This window comes from Hemibagrus wyckioides, linkage group LG21 (genome assembly GCF_019097595.1).
Source record: "Hemibagrus wyckioides isolate EC202008001 linkage group LG21, SWU_Hwy_1.0, whole genome shotgun sequence".
Lineage (NCBI taxonomy): Eukaryota > Metazoa > Chordata > Actinopteri > Siluriformes > Bagridae > Hemibagrus > Hemibagrus wyckioides.
Window position 1 is genome coordinate 2754648 of NC_080730.1, and position 17786 is coordinate 2772433.

Sequence of the window (17786 nt, forward strand, 5' to 3'; positions counted from 1 at the left end):
TTAGGCTCCAGGGACAAAACCTCTGAGGCTTGTGCACACAAACTGCCTGCTGATAAAAATAGAGCTGTAGAAGAAAATTTGATAGACGTGTTTTTGCAGGGATGTAAATCCGAGTGTTTTAATCTGGAATTTTAGTTTTTATTTTGAAATAACCTGACAAAAAGATATATAAAGCGAAAAGGATTTATGCCATAATCTCAGGCATCAAAAAAGCCTATGAAGCTTCTATAGATCATCTATAGATCATGAGTTTTGTACATCATTCGGTGGCGCATTAAGATCGAATCCCTGACTTTATTTTCCTCCTAGTCTTTGGTTTTAGATGTCACTTAGTTTCAAGCAGAGCAGAATGTTTAGTTTGCTCCCTCACAGCTGAAATCAGGTTTACACAGACCTTTACAGCTGTTTTAAATCTATTTCTCATAGGCATGACAGAATTGTCTCTTTATTCCAAACTTAGCATGTTTCTCCTGGAGCTCTGAGACCAGACTGCCAGACTGCTCGTGTGCTGATGGTTCAGTAAGTGCTAGAACACTCCAAATTAGTGCACATAAGCAGCAGATTGGCTGGAGGCGCTTGCCTCTGTCTGTTTTACGCACGGTTTAATGGGCTGTAGAATCGGCTCGGCTCTGGACTCTGAAACTCTGAAAGGTGTGGATTGGCACATGCGGTGTACATGTAGAATATATATATAAATAGATTTTTATGAGCTGGGCCAAGCGAGTGAGAAAACATGTTTTTTCATGGCAGCTCTCTGAGATCATTCATCAGCACGCATAGGATCTTATTTGACAGGGAGTGACTTCCTTACAACCTTGGGATGTCAGAATTTGGGTAATTTTCACCGTATGTGAATGTGGTATCCATTTATCAGGCTCCGGCACTGAATCCGAACCCAGATTCCCTGTGAAAAGTAGTCACCATGGTAGATTCATATCAAAGACAGACGGGTCTGAGGTGTTACCGCTGAAGAAGGTGATCAATCGCCCAGAAGTTGATCGATCTAAAGTCAGCAAATCAGTCGGCGTGTCCATCCCTATAGATATGTGACTTCTAGGATAATAAGTGATGATGTTTGGCAGGTCGAAGCCCGTGACCGGTCTGGTCGCTGGATGATCATCACAGGACTCTGGTGAGAATACCATCACGCTGTCTACATGTCAAAAAGGCGATGGTTTAGTTGGCTTTGAAATGAGCTGCCCCAGAGGCAGCTCTGGAATTAAAAGGTATAAAAGAAGCGCACGCTACGAGGCAAACATTTCTGACGCATCCTAATTAATTTGTTTTTTTCATGCTCTGTAAAAACACAATGCCACGGAGAAGCATGCACTCTGTATTGTTCTCAGATAATTGAACAACAGATAAACACCTCAGGGCACATGTTTACATAGGTGTATCTCGAACCCTTCCTTTTGTGAATCATAATATCAGACTTTCTCCATTGGAATTCCAGGTGTTGCTTTGGTGTTCTGGGCCCGGACAGCTTTGAACAGCATATCAGAGACGTGTTTGGCTTTCATCTGCGGGATATCTGCTTCGTCCAGGGGGGAATTCGGATCAAGGTTCATCCGAAGAGCCGCTGCATCGTGCACGTCTCCCTCTGTCAATTCGGCATTAATTCCCCTTATGTTAATCCTCTGTGTGAGATTTCGGCATGGTGCATGCGCAAATCCAACCCACGGGAGGTGTATTCTAGACTAAGCGCAAGCCTTGAAAGAGTATACAATCCAACGGAATCGGCGGATAAAGGATGACAGATGTCACGTTTTCGTTTCCCTGAAAAGTAGAGATTAGCATCACAATGCTCTCCAATTTCTTTGCCTAACATCTGCTGATGTGATGTTAGTGTATTTGCCTAAGCTTTGTGTCTCTTTATGCAACAAACACAAACAGTGTTTCAATCTTTGGGTGAAGGATTCTTATTGTGTTAACCTACTTATTAGCACTTGATGCACCCAGAGCACACGTAAATCAGACACAGAGCACAAAATTCATATTTATGCTGCGCTCTTGGAAAAAAAATCATTCTAGTTAGTGCATTATAAGTGCTTCTGACAGAGTTTTTGAGACTGCGGGTGGCATATCAAGGATTAAAATAAGCAGTGCTAGTAAACAAAAAGATCTCTGTAATTAGGAGGGAGACTCTGGCTTCCTCATTGGCCCCTTGGACAAGTGATATTGATTGGTCTTAGCCACAAGCTAAACAGAAAATAAAAGGGAGGGGGTGACTCGATAGACCACACTTTAAAATGATTAAGAAGAAAGTAAAGTTGTTGAATTGGAATAAAAATGAAAACTGAATTATTTAACACTGGAGCCACAATGACAAATGGTGCGAATTGGAGGTGGTACATTAAGAAGACCTGTGGAACCAAGTCCTGGGATTTGGCTGAGCCCTGAAGGAAGATGCAAACCATTAATTTTCCGCAGGCCTAGATATAGCCTCCTTTGTCGGGATAACAGCTGTGTCAGGCTTGTGGGTAATGTCTGAGAGTTAGCCGTAATGCTTGCTGAAACGTAACGTATGAGGAGTGTTTGCTTGTTTACCAATTTTGCTAGGGGTTTATGTGAAATTGGGGATGTTTAAAATTACAATGCGTACGTTTTACTCCTATAACTGATGTGCGTTTGCATTTCTTTCCATCTGGGAGCGTAGCCATTTTGTCTCACCTAATGTGATTACGAGGATTTGTGGGTGTAGAATGATAAATGAGGAGCAAATCCACAAACAGATGGATTAATGGTTTATCACAGCACCTATCAGAGTGGCTCTCTGTGTGAGGCTGCCTTTGTTTCGAAAGAACACTCGGTGGTTGGAAGTGGGAATCACTCGAGAGCCTTCCTGGGCACCTCGTTTTGCTGTTCAGCAACGCATCTGTCTGTAAACCGACTACAATTGGAATAGGATGATGGAAAACTATCAAAGCTTCTCATTATTTAGTGGATGATTCTGTGAGGGCTGTTACTCGAATCGCTTTAAAATTCGGTTCATGGGATAAAACACACTTCTTCATCGTAGCCAAGAGTGTCATGTTTGTTTTATGTGCCGCTTGATGCCATGTTACGCTCTGTAAATGTGTGTGTGTGTGTCATCCAAAAAGCCTGCAAATATCTTCCACCTGCACTAGATTCAGCCTCAGAGCATTGCAAAAAAAAGAATCTCTAACTTGTCACCATGTCCTATCCGGGTCTTGGCCTGGCTACCATGCCCGTGCTTTCAGTCATTTTATTTTTCCTTCCTGAAAAATTCCCAGCGTTCTCACTGATGAGAGGTGGTACAGTAATGAGTCGCACACTGCAGCAACTTGATAAGTAAAGTCAATTTGTGGTAATTAACAGTGGGTGTCGCGGCGGGCGCTCTTTCTGTAGGGAAACAGGGCCTCTTCTTTCTCCTCGCATGCTGCGGAGAAAGAAGTTCTCACCAACCTGCCTCATGCAGAACGGAGGAACCTCAAGCTGAGACAGAGTTATATTTTTCAGATGGCATCAGGGGGCCTGGCGGATTTTTTCACCACCCACAGCATAACAGATTGAGAAGGACATCGCTTCTTTTCTGACTTTCAACAAATGAACGGAATCCTGTCGAATATCAGAATCAGGATTTGACTCTTAAAACCCAGACCCTTGCTCTGAGATCCCCCAGATCTTAGATAGTATATATATATTTAGCTTTTATGGATCAAAGGTTCCGGTACACATAGGCAGCTCCAGGCAGAGTGCTGTAGAAATGGCTCAAGTACCACTCTTGGAAAAGGAGATTCCAAACTGGATACTCGGAGCAGGTAGCTGAGTCAGACAGAATATATATATATTTTTGTTTTTCAATAGAAGCCAAATAGTGTTGCATCCAACACACACAAACACACACACACACACCACAGGAACAGCACTGGCCATCTACCAGACCCCACCAGTGAATAATACTAACCTTTCCATTACATAAAACTGCTGAGGCAACTGGAACAAGCTTTAATTATGTAAACATGACTATGAGAAATGCCCAGCGGTGGAGGAGGCACTGTGAATTTGCTCTCAAATGTATATATTCCAAAGGGTCCATGTATGTATGTTTGTGTGTATGTGTGTGTGTGTGTGTGGGATAAAGGTGCGTAACAGAATTTTAATTAGGCCTTGAGGTTCTGCTATAAAGGACAGCAGAATAAGAAAGCATTATAATAAGAGAGCAAACAGCACTTCCTTACCTCCTGTATGCATCACCTCTGTCTATAATGGTAGACATAGCAACATAAAGTACAAGAGGTAAGTAAATATAAGAAATATAAGGTTTATATAATCTAGATCACCTCTCACGCCATCATTACCACTGGAACTGCAAGTTTCCAATGTATAAACAGAGACCTACTTCTGCAGGTTAGACCTCCGAGTTAGTTCTTTAACAAAATCTAATTAGAGGTCAAAGGTTCTGGCTGGCTTAAATTCATCACATTCAATTGCACTTAACCTTGAGTGCCGAATCTTTACTGTCCATAAAAAAAGACATTCTCTTTTGGATGTGATAATTACATTATGCCCGAAGGCTGGATCTATATATCACTCTAAAAGCTTTAAAGCTTGATTTCAGCCTGGTCAATGGTAGAATGAGCCAATAGGACAGGCTGAGGTAAGGACTGGCAAAAAGAACTACTATTATAGTTAAAGATAAAAAATGTGATCTAAAAATAACCCATGAAAGACTCTGAACTCAGCAGCCAATCTCAAAGTCTATGAGCTTAAGTATGGGGAAAAGGGCAAATGGTCCTCTGAATGTGTTACGCTGCCCTGTGATGCAGGATGTGTATACGTGTTAGCCTTCGAGCAAAATGTGCTAAGAAACAGCTAATATTCTTAATAACCTATGAAAGGTCCATAGTCCATTAAATCCTAGTTATCTCTACTCGACTATGATGAACTATTTAAGCCTTATGGATCTGTTCTGGCGCTGTGAAAAACTGCATTATCACTGTTGTTGTTGCTAAGATGCTCTGGCACTGTGCATTTGTCAGTCACCCAAATCCATGAGAATGATCATTTCCATACATACATCGTCTCCAGGACTGTGTGCTATATTATTGAATAGAAAGTTCTCCAGCACTCAAACTACCTCTGCATGTGTTTCGATGCATGCATAGCTTCAGGCTAACGGCTTGAAAGTGCATATACTGGAGCGTATACACCAACACAAGCTCTTTGAGAGCCAAAGAGCTCCAGGCTTTCAGTTTCCATATTTCTTTAAGTGTGTTATACTCGTCATTCGCCCCTGAGCAACCATGACAACACCTGATCTCTACTTCACTCCACTCTGCAGGTTCTCGAAGATCTTGAGGTTGTTCCTTACCTATATCGATAAGAGTTTCCTCTTTCCAATTCCACAAACATCTAAATCTGACCTTCTCACCATAACCTGGTGGTGGACCTGACACGCATTTGTATGCTCGCAGTCTCCTGGTTCTTTGGACATATGTCTCACTTAGCAGAAGAAGTGAGGAGGAAAAAAAAGGAGAAAACTAAAACTTGATGCCTCGTTAAGCACAAGCAGCAGACCTCTCCATCCTGACAGGTCTTTGTTGGGTCGAACCAGCACCGAGTGACAGGCCAGTTAGCCTCCAGTCTGGAGAAGCTTGTCACGCTGCCAAAGCCTAGTCTGGTACATGGTTTTCAGATCTCATAAATGCTAAGCAGGGATAAGGCAGCTGCTTTGGCTGCTGGACACAGCACCTGTTGTCATCTAAGTGAGATTTCCTCATACAGAGTGTTCCCCTTGGCCTGTCAGCTGGAAGAGTTCATGACTCTTAAAAAGTCGCAGTAACTATGGTCCATACAATTTTTTTTAAATACATATATTCTGTAGTTCAAAGAGTCAGACTGAAATTTCTTTGCAACCGGTCGAGGACACTATGGTTCCAGTGCCTGAGGCCGGCCAGAGTGTATGAGAATTAAATCTGGAGTTATCAGATTAAAAGCCTTTCGTGCCAGTGCCAAGAAGAAATGTCTGACTAGCCCGGCTGTAGCTGTCCATCATAGCCGGGATTGAAGACAGGCACCAGTCCAAGGAGAAAAGAGAATCCCTTTTGCCTCTCATCTCCTTAGCCATATCTCCCGTTTCCCCCCACATCACCCTTCTGCCCTCCTGCCCTGCCCATAGAGAGCTTTAAGAAATCATGGCCATCAAATAATAAAAGTGGGTGTGAAAAGAAAAAAGAAAAAAAAGGGGGGGGGGCAGTCAATTCACCGTTCAGGATAGAAGTGCTCTCAGTCTGTTTTTTCCTCCCAATCCTTTTATTTCTCATAAAGTCTCCATGGTAGTTTACAGCAACCCCTATAAACGACCCCACTCTCCCTCTCATGCACTCAAAGCATTAAGAATGCACTTTCTCAGTGGCTACACAACACAGTCAATCAATACTGTATGTCACGAGGCATATGGATAGTACACAGTCTTCATCACAGGAGATGTACGCACTCATCGAGCAGCTTGTTGACAGGCGTGAGTCAACATAATGAGATTTGACAGCTTCCTTTCCTCCAGAGGCTATGGAAAACTGTAGCATGCGTTCAAAATATGTGACTTTTTAGTCGCACAGATGCTAACTAAATCTATATGAGTAACAGGGTATGGAAACGTGAATTAACCATGAATTAATTCATAAAATAATCATTTCTATAAAAAAAAAAATCTGTGTTTTGACTGTGTATAAAAATAAATGAAACTCTTGCCATTCATTTTAATCCATGTGAAGAATTTTAATTGAGCTTATTGGTAGAGAAACACGATAGTACCTACGACCTAAACTTCGTCTGCATTATAAATAAACCTCTGAGTAGGTTGCTGCATTTTTTCCAATAAACATTCATGTGAAACGTAAGCACAGCCATCAGACTCAAAAATGAAAAACTGAAATGTGTGAAAAACCATTAACATCCCTGACTCCGAACACCACATACATTTCAAATGCTTGACAACATGCCAATCTAAAGCCATTTGTCAACAACCACAGAGGGAAAAGGCTTCTTTTCAACACTGCCAGAGTCTCTGTGGTGGTGTTATTTTTGTCCAAAGGGCATCGCTGCGTTTGTGCACTCTCCAAAAGGCCAGTGGGCAGAATGACTGAGGCGAGGATAATAATTAATTGGATTCAAATGCTGCCAATCACAGCAACCTCTACTATGGATTGTATTTTAAAGTATTCTACAGTGCGAGGATGACCAGACTCTGCTTTAACCCATTAATTAAAGGTTTTTACTCATTACCGTGTAGCAACAACAACAACAACAACAACAATGTCCACGCAGTAATCTATTTCCTTAACCCAATTACTAAATACAGACTCATAAAATAGACTAACGCAAGCTCAGTTTTTCTCACACAAACACATTTGGTAAATAAAGCAATAGTCCATTTCAGTGCACTGGCACAAAAGTCCTACCTAGTGATCAACAGGGAGAAATCTATCCCCCTGTACCTGAATAATTTTATGCCTGAGTTACCATGAGGCATTTAGAAAAAAAAAAGTCTGGAACTTAGGAGGAACACATGGACTATGGCTAATATGGTACTGCGCAGTTTAGACCTCTGCACCATCACATTTGTGATGCTAATCATCCCACAAGGTCAAACAAAGACTAATGAGGAAATACAGATCATTATAAATGTATAGAATATATAAAGCTCGTTGTACAGTATGTTGTGTTGATATAGGTGTGATTAACTGCAGATTATGTAGGAAGTGTGAAATGTTTTACTTTTACCATGGTTACCATGGAATCTGCAGCGCTCTGCTAAAGGAGACTCTAAGGAAGTTCATGCAGGAACACAAAGTCTGGGCGCTTTACCTTCTCAACTAACATATCGGTGGTTGTTTAGAGAAAAATAAAAACACACATCTGTCGCTGAAAGTCCAGATTCGGTTCCAGAAGCTGAGAGCAGCGTTTCCTCATATTCCTATTCTAATCGCCATTCATGTGCCTTCACAAATCGTCTCAAAGGTTCCCTTTTCACCAAAAACAAAGTGACCTGACCTTCCGCTTTTCTCCTACAGAGACTCCACACCATTTCCACAAACATTTGCTTAGCCAGAGTCCCCAATTACAGAAACTTAGCTGATATATTTGAGATCTGACACACAAAGAGCTTTTTGAACATGAAGGGAATAGAGTGTAGGAGAGAAAGTGCTTGCTTCTGAATTGACAGGTCTGCTTAAACTATTTTCATGAAAAATAAATGTTGAAAAATCAAGAAAAGCAGGCTCCAATTCTGCCATGATGAATAAAATCAACCTAATCAGCATCGCTCTAATCCCTTAAAGGCAGCTGTAATCCCTCACATAGAAGGACAAATTTTAGTCCAATCGAGAGCGTGGGCAATTAAATAACGATCAAAAGTCAGGCTTAGACGTACGCAGAATGACGTTTTGTCTTCTGTTTAAACGCATAACTCATAATATTTTTTTAATACTGTTTAACCAATGGAATCTCCTTTAAGGTCAAACTAAACATGTGTGTTTACATAACCTGTTTAGGTTCAGTGTGCCTTCTACACCATAATTTGCAACCGAAATTCGACACAGATGACTTCGCTAGTCATAGTCACAGTCACAACCTTGTGCGAAAGCCAGAGGTCTGCTTAGACAAACACCAGCTAAATTTCCCAGCGTGCCCCCCATGAGACCAGTCGGCTGGCAGGATCTGCTTCCTTTGATTACATGAAGAGGATTGCAGGCAGGACAGAAAAGAAAAGGACCCAAAGGACAGGGCCAGTGACAGGGCGTATTAAGGCCGGGCAGCCACTTTTACTAGCGATGACCACAGGGGTAATTCTGGAGCAGAAGTGCTGATCTCTGGTTTATTTTTGACTGGAGTGAATATGAGGGAAAAAGCAAATGGAGAGAGTGAATTGGAAAGGAGGAAAACGTTTTGAAAAACCGAAACAAATTCAACTATACCTCAAGGGAGCGAGTGAAGAAATGAAGGACAGGGACAGTTTATCCATCTACACGATTCTTTATTATAGGAGAGCTATCACTGATTTATGAATTCTTCAGAAAGCGGTTTATTCAAGTACAAGGCAGAAATACACTCGGGATGAGAAGCTGTTTCATCTCAGCATATCTCACACACACACTCTCTCTCTCTTCTGTCCAATATCTGACCAATGGTGTCCTCTTCGATAGGCACTATCGACCAATCCCGCTCGCTCCTGTGCTTATTTCTCTTTGCACACTCCCAATGTATTTTCCAATAAATATGTTTCTGTTGTGCGTATTAAAAATTAAACCACACTCATCGTGTCCAGGATGAAACAGTTACTGAAAACAAATTAATGACTGAAGCACCATGTTAATCAATATAACATTCTACAGTAAACACACCAGACACACACAAAAGCATATTTCATCATTTGTCATTTGCATGTGTGAGCTATATATATATATATATATATATATATATATATATATATATATATATATATATATATATATATATATATCAATATACAAAACACAATGTGTAGCATCAGAATATGAGAAACAACAGTCAGTAAAACATTTTTTCTAGGTTTCTAGATCAGCCCTACAGGTTTGCTTTTATTTACTGAGCTCCAATAGCTTTAATGCATCCAAGGCATTTCTATAAAGAATAAACCTCAATTTTTTGCTGTCTTTTTTTGTTTCGGGCGTGTCACTAAGGCAAGGTAATTCAATTAAACCTGCAGTTTACAAGCCCATAATGTAAGCTCTTTATGCATCCTCGATGTACGAGTAGATGCCCCCACGTGAATTGGGGCATTCTGTGTACACGGATGAGCGGATTATGATTTCCCTGGCTCGCCTGAAACCCTCCTGATGGCCCTCCGTCCCTGAGAATCGGCTCTCTGAAGGTGTGAAATGGAGATTCAGCATTTGCTAAACTGAAACCAGCAACAGTTCAAACAACAACATGACCTCCTGCACACAAAAAAAATGAATTTAAGGGAATGCAGAAAGGGCAAATGTCTCAAAAATTTGTTCCTGTTCCCATATGGCTGCTCCCCTCCCATCGGATTTGCAGAGATTGCGATAGGCAGGAATGGAGAAAAAAAAAAATGCGTCTGAGAGCTGAAGGACATTTTGTCAATAAGTAATAACCACACTGTATTAGCGGCATATTTAGGCATGAGAATCCCACTAAATTGATTTGAACTAAAATCATTTAGAGAGGCATGCCTTGGAATACATGATGTGTTGTAGAGATTTGCCCTGGTTTAAAGAAAGTGCACTTTATAGCACCCTCGTGAGGAAGAGGATGGTCATGTTCTTCGTCCTACATTCCTTTGTGCACTCGCAGTTAGAGCTCAACCGCTGTATCACTAAGAATCTTTATATATTTAGATGAGTGAATCAATATAGCAGTATACTGCACAGCAGGAGATTCGTACAAAGTTCTGGGTAAGTAACTGAATGTTGACCTTTTAATGCTTATCCACTGATCATTAGCTTAAGACTACAAATGGGTCTCGTCCATCTGAAGTGGTTCATGTCACATTGACTTCACCATACATAATTAATCTTTCTGTTTCTGTTAACAACTCCTTCCTTTCTTCCTTCCTTCCATCCATACTCACCTCCTTACTCACTTACAATGTCGTTATTCACTACCCTGTCTAGAGAGGGTGTATAAACTGAAAAAGAAAAACTGTTTCTTCTTTCTGATGTCTAATGTCTCTTTTCAAGCCAGTCTAACAAAAAAAATCTTTTATATGTTAAATATCAACAATCTGGTACATTTAATCATAAATTGTGAAGTGTATGGTTCACGATATGTTCTTATTTAAATAAAGTAGTGGTAGAGGTGGGGCTAGTTAGTGCATAAATCTGCATACAGAGTATTAAGGTGTGCCAGTGTTGATATGTGGTTGTGTTTTATTGCCAGAACTCTGATGTTCAAGGTAAGAAACTTTTTCGGTGAGACTGGGCGGAGTAAAACACCGTTAGCCAGTTGACGACCCCTGCTCTGTAGCGTACTGTGCATTCCTCCTGCTGCGATAATGTGTTTCCTAGCAAGCCTTCCAATAGGGTGTGCGCCACCAAAAATACACTTCTGTAGGTATTTAAAATTAACAGCAGGGGACGCGAAGCTAGCAATGGTGAGAGATGGAACAAAGGAAGAAGAGATAATGACAGGAATTGACTTTTTCACTGAAAAAATTTCTCCCATCCTCCATTATCACTATGTTTCCCCCCCCCTTGCGGATTTCATTTTTAGCGTGGTCAATCTGGAATGAATGTTTTTTTTTTTTTTTGACTTAATAGACATCCGTATCATTACCCTCAATAAGAGCCATTTCCCAACGGTGCCGCTTTGCTGAGAGAGAGCTGGTATATGGAGACACTTTTCAAAATCAGACTTAAAGAGACTGGAAACATCTTGTCAGATATCATGAGTTAAACTATTCTTTTCCCATCCCATCTACTGAAAGGATAGATACAGCTTATAAGATGCTTATCAGATGCATGGAAGAAGAGAGAGCAGCTTTAACATGAACTCAGCTTGTTTATGTGTGGACAGACCCCTGCAGCAAAAACTTCATTATATAAAGCCCTTGGTTGTTGGGATCATGGCATTGAGGGGAAAGCTGGTAGCTAGGAGATGGAGGGGAGGCAGTGCTGCTTAGGCACTTCTGCTCATTAAGAACTCTCCATACAGACTCCAGGAGAGTTTTGAGTTCACTGGACATAGCAAAGGCCAGTGAGCATACTGAGACGGCGGGCTTTGCATCTTCATTCTGCCTTCTTCTGCTGATTTAAGCATTTCTGTCTTTTCAGATATGTTCTCGCTTAATAGTGAAATAAAAATGCTTCTCCCTTTTGATAAAGCGTGTGGTCGATGGAAAAAGCATATGCTTTACACACAGAACCGCACTGTTCTGGACTGTTCAGTCAATCTGATTTATTAAAGCTCAGTGTAAAAACAGAGGTACTCTTCGTATACTTTCATCACCACCAAGACCACCTTCTGCTTCTTCTGTTTGATCTTGCAGGGGGAGAAAGGGATTATTTGCCTTCCCTGTGTGGCATTCCTGGGAGAAGAAATGAAGAATGGAGAGGAGATAGTAATCACAGCAGAAGCGAAGGCTGAGAATGGAGGTCATCTCACTGGAGCGTATCGGACGCTGAAACCAGCTGGTTTGAGCCCAACGAGAGAGCCCAGCTTCAATACGCGCAAGGAAATTATCACGCCGACGCTCACCTTGAATCTTCTTTAGCTATTGCTCGCTGTCGCTGTGTATAGGGTTGCTGTGTATCATCAGTCAAGCGACAATGACATATGCGCAAAAAGAAAAGAGTAAATGAAAAACATTAGAAAATGCTGAAGCAGTGTCCTATCTCACTAATAGTGTTAAATTTATAGTCCTAAGCATTTCTTCAAGAAATGCCTTTTTTTTAACCTCTTTCTCACTCCTTCTCAACTTACGAAGTAAAGAAAACATGCATAAGGAATCACCTTCACTAAACTTAAAGCGATAAGCATCCACAAAGCCTCCTGATGCACAAAGAGAGCATACCTGCATTCGGAGATCAATGCGCACTTTCAACTATAAGGTGCAAATAAACTTTTCTGTGCAAAATACAAAGGATCGCTGTTTGGGTTTGTGTCTTTCTTAAGTTGTGACATTGAAGTGCAGATGAAATCGAAACAAAGCAGATGGCTAAAGCATTTCTGTAGGTTGCAAGAGTGCCTTACTAAAAGATGCCGCGTTGTTTGTTTAAAAGAAGTTTAATGGAAAGGATCACTGAAAGGTCAAATACCCCAAAAAATAAATAAATTAAAGAAGTTTGACTCTAAGAGCTTATATTAGTTTGAGCTCAGTTTTTCTAAAGCACTGCAGTGTTTGAGTGTTTGGCTTGAACTTTACATAGTAATAACCATTTAGTAATGTAATAGAATAAAAAAAATATATATATATATATATATATATATATATATATATATATATATATATATATATATATATATATATATATATATATATATATATAGATAGATAGATAGATAGATAGATAGATATGTATATAGTAATAAAAGTATTTAAAGTTGCATTAGTTAAGATTAGTCCATTTTTTCAAGATCTTCAAGATTTCTCTAATGTTAAAATAATGTACGCGTATTTAACATTTGAATGATTTGTACGCTCTCACTAAAAATAAAAGGTCTTAAATGGTTCTTTGTCAGGGCATATGGTTCTATGAAGAACGTTAAACATCTATGGAGCATTTCCAAGGTCCTTTAGACTATAAAAATGTTCTTTATGGCACTATGAAAAACCATTTACTCAAACCTTCTTTGGGTAACCAACAATGATTGTTCTATGGTATCAGTGTGCAAACCCCCCTTTTGGTTCTTTCTGGCCAACCCTCTATTCCTGATCATGTTCACAAAGCCCCCAGGATCTATGCTGGCTCATAGAGTGTCTATAAAAACTAACAAGACTAACAGAAGGCCAATCCAAACATAAACAAGCATTCCAGTTGTCCAAACGGGATTTCTCAACCACATAATACACACTTCAGATAAGGCAATGGCTTAAATCATTATTTTTTATCATGTGCTACAGATCTTCCTGGTTATTTGTACAAAAAAAGCATTAAAAAAAGCTGACTATTGCACCTTTAAATGTAAACATCCAGGTGAAATTTGACAGCTTATGTTTGTGTAACTCCACATTTTTATTCCCACATAATGAAAAGCAAGCATCTGTAACTTCTGTGTGCGCTGGAATTAGGCCAAATAGGTCTCGCCTAATCTCTGCTGAGTGTGTTTGTTTGCCTCAGAATGTCAGAATGCCTTCAGGGCCATGAGTGTAGGAGCTCCAAACAATGTAGATACTTTCTGTACACATGCTCTAATGCTGGCTGGAAACTGGAGAGATTTACAGCTCAAATCAACACATAGAAACAGACAGGCAGTGAGGAAAAATAGCAGGAGATTAGTTATGTGGGGCGAAAAAAAAAAAAACCCCAGGAAGTTCATCTTTTGGTAAATGTTTATCAGTTCAGGAGTGAATAATAGCCTGTTTTACATCTAAATCACCTTTCAAATAAAATGTGTGCACTGCTTTAATTAGGAAGAATAAGAATAAAAAATAATTCATGGAATTTGTTAAATTTTTTACTGAGGTTTGTTTTGGTTCTTTTCATAACCAATAAAAAAATTCCCCTGATAAGCTTCTGAATATGATTACAGTTGAAGATCAGTATGGCTTTTATTATTACTACAAGATTCAAGGTTGTAAGATTTTATCTTTCATTCACAGTTATATACAGTATACAACTTGTACTGTGCTCAGAATATACACTGTTCCGGACTATCAACATGATGTTTTTACCTTTCAAATTTGTCTAATTTGTTAGGTTTTATAAAAGCTTATACATGTTAGGTGAGGTAAGTGAGTTTTTACATAATTGCTTCAGTAAATCAAATCCCTATATATACATTATACTAGCAGCAGTGGTATAGTAGTATTAGAAGTAGTAGTTATAGTTTCATTTCATTTCATTGTCTGTATCCGATCTATCCTCGGGTCACGGGAAGCCTGTCTCAGGTGTCATCGGGCATCAAGGCAGGATACACCCTGGACAGAGTGCCAACCCATCGCAAGGCACACACACACACGCTCATTCACTCACGCAGTCACACACTACGGCCAATTTTAGAGACTCCAATCAGCCTAGAAGCATGTCTTTGGGAGGAAACCGGAGCACCCGGAGGAAATAGTAGTTATAGTATTGGTAGCAATAGTATTTGTAAGTAATACTAACATCAGAAGGAATAATAGTGGTAGCGGTAGTAATAGTAAAGGGGGCAGTAGCAATGGTAGTGATGGTGGTGGTGGTGAAAGAAGAAAATAATACGTCTGAGGAATAGTAATAGTGTGCTTTGCATAACAAGCACCACTAATAATAATGGAAGGAGAAATAATAGTAGTAGTAGAGTGGTTGTGGTGGTAGTGGTCGTACTCGTAATAGTAAAAGGTTAAGTGGTGGTGATGGTGATAGTAGTAGTAATAATAGGGGTAGTAGTAGTAGTAATATTGATGGTGGTGGTGGTGGTTGTGGTGATAGTAAAAGTAAGGGGAGTAGTAGTAGTAGTAGTGATGGTGGTAGTTATAGTAATAGTAATAGTAAGGGTAGTAGTAGTAGTAGTAGTAGTAGTAGTGGTTGTGGTGGTAGTAGTAGTAGTAATATTGATGGTGGTTGTGGTGATAGTAGTAGCAATAATAAGGGGAGTAGTAGTAGTGGTGGTGGTGGTGGTGGTAATATTGATGGTGGTTGTGGTGATAGTAGTAGTAATAATAAAGTGAGTAGTAGTAGTAGTAGTAGTAGTAGTAGTGGTGGTGGTGGTGGTGGTAATATTGATGGTGGTTGTGGTGATAGTAGTAGTAATAATAAAGGGAGTAGTAGTAGTAGTAGTAGTAGTAGTAGTAGTGGTGGTTGTGGTGGTAGTAGTAGTAGTAATATTGATGGTGGTTGTGGTGATAGTAGTAGCAATAATAAGGGTAGTAGTAGTAGTGGTGGTGGTGGTAATATTGATGGTGGTTGTGGTGATAGTAGTAGCAATAATAAGGGGAGTAGTAGTAGTAGTAGTGGTGGTGGTGGTAATATTGATGGTGGTTGTGGTGATAGTAGTAGTAATAATAAAGGGAGTAGTAGTAGTAGTAGTAGTAGTAGTAGTGGTGGTGGTGGTGGTGGTAATATTGATGGTGGTTGTGGTGATAGTAGTAGTAATAATAAAGGGAGTAGTAGTAGTAGTAGTAGTAGTAGTAGTAGTGGTGGTTGTGGTGGTAGTAGTAGTAGTAATATTGATGGTGGTTGTGGTGATAGTAGTAGCAATAATAAGGGTAGTAGTAGTAGTAGTAGTAGTAGTGGTGGTGGTGGTGGTAATATTGATGGTGGTTGTGGTGATAGTAGTTGTAATAATAAGGGGAGTAGTAGTAGTAGTAGTAGTAGTGGTGGTGGTGGTGGTGGTAATATTGATGGTGGTTGTGGTGATAGTAGTAGCAATAATAAGGGGAGTAGTAGTAGTAGTAGTAGTAGTAGTGGTGGTGGTGGTAATATTGATGGTGGTTGTGGTGATAGTAGTTATAATAATAAGGGGAGTAGTAGTAGTAGTAGTAGTAGTGGTGGTGGTGGTGGTGGTGATATTGATGGTGGTTGTGGTGATAGTAGTAGCAATAATAAGGGGAGTAGTAGTAGTAGTAGTAGTAGTAGTAGTAGTGGTGGTGGTGGTAATATTGATGGTGGTTGTGGTGATAGTAGTTATTATAATAAGGGGAGTAGTAGTAGTAGTAGTAGTAGTGGTGGTGGTGGTGGTGATATTGATGGTGGTTGTGGTGATAGTAGTAGCAATAATAAGGGGAGTAGTAGTAGTAGTAGTAGTAGTAGTAGTAGTAGTAGTGGTGGTGGTGGTAATATTGATGGTGCTTGTGGTGATAGTAGTAGCAATAATAAGGGTAGTAGTAGTAGTGGTGGTGGTGGTAATATTGATGGTGGTTGTGGTGATAGTAGTAGCAATAATAAGGGGAGTAGTAGTAGTAGTAGTAGTAGTGGTGGTGGTGGTGGTAATATTGATGGTGGTTGTGGTGATAGTAGTTGTAATAATAAGGGGAGTAGTAGTAGTAGTAGTAGTAGTAGTGGTGGTGGTGGTAATATTGATGGTGGTTGTGGTGATAGTAGTAGCAATAATAAGGGGAGTAGTAGTAGTAGTAGTAGTAGTAGTAGTAGTGGTGGTGGTGGTAATATTGATGGTGGTTGTGGTGATAGTAGTTGTAATAATAAGGGGAGTAGTAGTAGTAGTAGTAGTAGTAGTGGTGGTGGTAATATTGATGGTGGTTGTGGTTGTGGTGATAGTAGTAGTAATAATAAAGGGAGTAGTAGTAGTAGTAGTGGTGGTGGTAATATTGATGGTTGTGATGATAGTAGTAATAGTAAAAGTAAGGGTAGTAGTAGTAGTAGTAGTAGTAGTGGTGGAGGTAGTAATATTGATAGTTGTGGTGATAGCAGTAGCAATAGTAAGGGGTGGTGCAGTAATTGTAGTTGTAGTGCTGGTATTTGTTGTAGTGGTGGTGGTAGTGGTAGTAGGAGTAAAAGTAGAAGCATTAATGTTAGTAAAAGAAGACAGGTAGTTTATGTGGTATATTAATAGTAGTAGTAGTGGCAGTAGCAGTAATAGTAGAAGTAGAGAAACAGCAGTGGTATTAATAGCATTGACCCTGTCCAGGGTGTACCCCTGCCTTTTGCCCAATGTGTGCTGGGATAGAAGTAAAATAGAAATAGAAAATGGATGGATGGATTAATAGCATTGATCTCAGTAGTAGAAGAGGAGTGTGTTTTATTTTACTAAATAAAAATAAAAATAACTAGTAGTAGCAGTAGGTGTACTAGTAATAGTAGTAGTATTATTATTCGTTGTAATAATAGAAGCAACAGCAAAAATATTATTTTTTAATATTAATATATTTTTATTATTATTATAATTATTATTATATTTTATTTAGTTAATTTAGTAATTATTATTTAGTAGTCATAGTTACTCACATGTAGTTAGATAAGATTAGTAAGATTAGTAGTGTTAATATCAATAGCAGCAGCATTGGTCTTAATATTAGTAATAATACTAGCAGTATTTTGTGTAATAGTGTCTTCTTTCTGTTTCCTAGATACCATAGATACCAGGGCCAAAATGATGAGCTTCGAGCATGAACTCTATACCCTCTATGACATTGTCTCGACTGGCTCAAGGCTGCTCTTACAGGC

The 17786-nt window shown here is 39.7% G+C and overlaps 1 protein-coding gene across 15 annotated transcripts in view; it reads right to left on the reverse strand.

Annotated features, from left to right (window-relative positions):
• LOC131342417 (calmodulin-binding transcription activator 1-like) overlaps nt 1-17786 on the reverse strand; it is a 244339-nt gene that overhangs the window by 210667 nt on the left and 15886 nt on the right. The gene's annotated exons all lie outside the window — the stretch shown is intronic.